The sequence below is a fragment of the Salmo trutta genome, chromosome 39 (assembly GCF_901001165.1).
Source record: "Salmo trutta chromosome 39, fSalTru1.1, whole genome shotgun sequence".
NCBI classification, from domain to species: domain Eukaryota; kingdom Metazoa; phylum Chordata; class Actinopteri; order Salmoniformes; family Salmonidae; genus Salmo; species Salmo trutta.
The window spans coordinates 13583051-13588155 of NC_042995.1; positions in this window are offsets into that span (position 1 = coordinate 13583051).

Here is a 5105-nt window from a genome sequence, read left to right on the forward strand (position 1 = left end):
TCACTAGTTACCAGAGTCATAATCCCCGCCTATTTCGAAAATGTATCTTCTTAAAATGTGTTTTTAACCTAACGCTAACATTAACCACACTACTAACCAAACCTTATGCCTAACCGTAAATTAAGACCAAAAAGCAGATTTTGGTTCTCATGAACTTTTACGAAAAGCCCATTTTGACTTTGTGGCTGTGGTAACTAATGGAAAAAAGAGCGGTGGAAATGTAGTAGTTGGTGGCAATCCACAGCAGCGGTCTCATTCAGTAATGTCCAAAATGTAAATATATAGTACTGCATGCTACATCCTTTCTAGGAATAGAGTCAAGTTGACTCTAAGGGCAACTTCTACCTGGAGCTAACTTCGAGTTCATGAACCACCCGGTACACTTGAAGGCATTGGTTTGTTGAGAACATGAACACAACAAACATACTGCTGCAAACTAGTAAGGTCATTCCATCAATTCAGTGCCTTTTGAGAAGTGTAACTTAGTCCCCCAAAAACTTTAGATTTCACCTCATGTTAACATTCTGTCATCAGCGTAATAAAAAAAAATCCCATCTCAAAATGTTAAATATTTGGCACTTAAGTGCCTATTTTGTGCCAAATAAAATAACGGGGTTGACGATTTATTTTTAAGTCAGCCATAAATCCCTTTGTGACAGGGGAAATGGAAGGTCCTTGTGTGAAACAGGGAGTGGCAATTGAATGCAAGCGTCACAAATGTGTGTTCATTGCATCGACCTGCTCAGTTTTCTACCACAAAACACCAGAAAATGGCTAAAAACAGTAGAACCAGCTCACCTGCTTTTACTTTACGATTTGACAATTAGATGTTCAATGTTTCATTTGAATAAAAAAAAGGAATAGTTTCACCATATTAAAACGAGAGTTCAGTTCCAGTAACAGGGTTGACCTTAAAATGACAGACGGACGTCTATCACTAATCACATGAAATAAATAATAGTCTTCAGAAATGACTTTGTCAAAGCAACAAAAAAGCTAGGGCTTTATAATGATGGTGAAAACTTGGAGACATTTTGGGATTATGTGGATTAAAATCTTCCTAGAAGTGACAAAGGGTTGACATAGGCTGAATATTGGCACTTTAGCAAGCCTGTATTCATATAAAAAAAATCTGGTTTATTGAATTCTCCATGTGTTCTATATTAAAGGGCACATCATTTAATATAACATTCTTTTAAAATTCAATATTGGTGCATAATTTCTAACAAATATAAATGAGAGCTACAGTCTTGATAGTTTGAGCACATCAACATCAAACATATCACTGTGTAAATGTGAGACGCCCCCTATAACAGTTATGTACCATACCTATTTGTTATTTGGTTACAAACAAATAATAAAACAAAAACAATAGGGTTCCTTTGGTGCTAGGAACCCTAAATAGGTGTGATGCAAAACTAACTGTAAACCTTGACTGTGTGTTTGTGTTCCTGAATCCCGGCTAACAAAAACGTATCCTTAGAACACATGTAGCCTATCAGCTTCCAGGGATGTGATCTGGTTTCTCTCTCTAGCAGAATGGATAGTAAACAGTGACACCATAACAACCATCTGTTATATATTAGTGCTGTGGCAGATATGTACTCAGTGAGGAGGTAACCTTCAAGCAATTAATTTTAACCACATGTAACTACACAGAGAACAACAACTTTTCAGCATGCGCAAAACCTTTCAGCATGCACATACACTATTCTTGACTCAAAGCATTTTTGAATGTAATTTTCAACAGTAAAAGCTACTGTAGACCTGCTGTAAGGCTCACTGAGCATTGCTCTCTCTTTTCTCTCTCGCCTCTCTTTGTATAGCCACATATATACCTGGCGCTAACATGCTTCCTTTGTCCTGATCTTGTCCACATTCTGGTTGTGCCCATATTTTCAGAAATGTGTCTACACATGGTATTCAAATGTGGCTCATATCCTTCCACTGTGTCCGCATTGTGACCAGAATTCCTGGTCCCTCCCTGTATGCAAATGATTTAACACCTACTCTTTCAAAATATTATGTGTTTATTTATTTTAAGACACATATTGATGCCATAAGTCAATGGTCCCATTGGGCACACACTGGTTGAATCAACGTTGTTTCCATGTCATTTCAATGAAATTACGTTGAACCAACGTGGAATAGACGTGGGTGCTACCTTTCAATGATTTTAGAAGGTGCAATAATAATGTTTTAAATGGTTCTACTGTCCATATCTTTCTACACTTGTAAGATATCCGGACGCAATGCGTGCCTGACTACTTCCAGAGGTGGTCAGGAAGATCAAATCACAATCAGATCACAATGCATCTTTTAATTGTCTACACCTGTCTGAAAATGTGGACAAGATCAGGACAAAGGATTAATGTTAGAACCAGGTATAAATGGGGCTTCTCTCTCTGCTACCCTATGAAGATAAATCAATGAAAGAGCGGATTGCAGGTGACAGATGCACTATTACACACTCCAGGTGGGTCCTTCTTCAGATAAAGGGCCTGGTGAGAGATAACCCCCTCCCCCCTCCCCCCTTCCCCCTTCTTTCCTGTCCTCCATCCCTGATCTGCCCTTTCACCACAGACAAAGGAGTGGCTCGGGAGCTTTTGAGGAAGCAGACAAGTCGTGTCCTAACTCTTTCTCTCTTTCTCTCAATTCAATTCAAAGAGCTTTATCGGCATGGGGAACATGTTTACGTTGCCAAAGCAAGTGGAATAGACAATAAACAAAAAGAGAAATAAAGAAGGGAAATAAACAATCATAAATTATCAGTAAACATTACACTCACAAAAGTTTTAAAATAATATAGACATTTAAAATGTTATATTATTGGCTATGTTGTAACAATGTGAAAATAGTTGAAGTACGAAAGGCGAAAATAAATCAACAGATAAATATGGGTTGTGTTTACAGTGGTGTTTGTTCTTCACTGGTTGACCTTTTCTTGTGGCAACAGATCACATATCTTGCTGCTGTGGTGGTACACTGTGGTATTTCACATAATCACACAAATCTTTGTGTTTCTGTGTAATCTGAGGGAAATATAGAGAATTATTGTGTCTCAAATCAAATCAAATTTTATTAGTCACATGCGCCGACTACAACGGGTGTAGTAGACCTTACAGTGAAATGCTTACTTACGAGCCCCTAAAAAACAAGGCAATTTAATAAAAATACAGATAAGAATAAGAAATAAAAGTAACAAGTAATTAAAGAGCAGCAGTAAAATAACAATAGCGAGACTACAGAGTCGGTACAGAGTCAATATGCGGAGACACCGGTTAGTTGAGGTAATATGTACATGAAGGTAGAGTTATTAAAGTGACAATGCATAGATGATAACAACAGAGAGTAAAAGAGGGGGCAATGCAAATAGTCTGGGTAGCCATTTGATTAGGTGTTCAGGAGTCTTATTGCTTGGGGGTAGAAGCTGTTTAGAAGCCTCTTGGACCTAGACTTGGCGGTCTGGTACCGCTTGCCATGCGGTAGCAGAGAGAACAGTCTATGACTAGGGTGGCTGGAGTCTTTGACAATCATAGTGAAGGCGTAGGCTCAGGTTTTATGGGTGTCTTTGTTTTTGGTTGGATAGGTTGGTTGGATAGGTTATTTTCTTAGGTTTTTGCATTTTTCATCAAAGCATTTGTCATTGTAGTTAATTTTCTTAGGTTGTCTGGTTGAAATGTTTAAATTTGATAGGGAGGCTGACAGGTCAAATAAACTATTTAGACTTTCTACTGCCAAGTTTACACCTTGGCTATTGCAGCAAAATGTGTTGTCCCTCCTTTTTCTCCCAATATCAATTATGATCTTGTCTCATCGCTGCAACTTCCCAACGGGCTCAGGAGAGACGAAGGTTGAGTCATGCGTCCTCCGAAACATCACCTGCCAAAAAACACCCACCCGCTTAGCACCAATGTGTCAGAGGAAACACAGTTCAACTGACGATCAGTCAGCCTGCAAGTGCCCGGTCCGCCACAAGGAGTCACTAGAGCGAGATTAGCCAAGTAAAGCCTACCCGGCCAAACCCTCCTCTAACCCGGACAACGCTGGGCCAATTGTGCGCTGCCCTATGGTACTCCAACTCACGGCCGGTTGTGACACAGCCTGGGATCAAACCCAGGTCTGTAGAGATGCCTCAAGCACTGTGATGCAGTGCCTTAGACAGCTGCGCCACTCGGGAGGCCACATTGTTTTGCAATTTACAAATAAAAAATATGAATAATTACAAAAATATAAAAAGCATTAGTGTTTAGTGAGTCCGTCAGATCAGAAGCAGTAGGGATGACCAGGGATTTTCTCTTAATAAGTGTGTGAATTGGACCCTTTTCCTGTCCTGCAAAGCATTCAAAATGTAATGAATACTTTTGGGCATCGGGGAAAATGTATGGAGTAAGAAGTACATTATTTTATTTAGGAATCTAGTGAATTAAAAGTTGTCAAAAATATAACTAGTAAAGTACAAATAACCCCAAAAACTACTTAAGTAAAAATACTTTAAAGTACTACTACTGGAAACACTTATCTCCCTCACTAGCTTTAAGCACCAGCTGTCAGAGCAGCTCACAGATCACTGCACCTGTACATAGCCCATCTATAATTTTGCCCAAACTACTACCCCTTCCCCTACTGTATTTATTTACTTTATTTATTTTGCTCCTTTGCACCATATTATTTATATTTTAACTTTGAACTTTCTTCAAACTACAAATCTACCATTCCAGTGTTTTTCTTGCTATACTTTATTTACTTTGCCACCATGGCATTTTTTGCCTTTACCTCCCTTATCTCACATCATTTGCTCACATTGTATATAGTCTTATTTTTTTCTACTGCATCATTGATTGTATGTTGTTTACTCCATGTGTAACTCTGTGTTGTTGTATGTTGTCGAACTGCTTTGCTTTATCTTGGCCAGGTCGCAATTGTAAATGAGAACTTGTTCTCAACTTGCCTACCTGGTTAAATAAAGGTGAAATAAATAAATAAATAAAAAGTACTTTACCACCACTGCCATGAAGTTGTTTGAAAGGAATTTCATTTGTTGTTGGCTAATTGTTTTCTGGTAGATTTCCACACTATTTTCCTTCCATCTATAGCATTTCTTA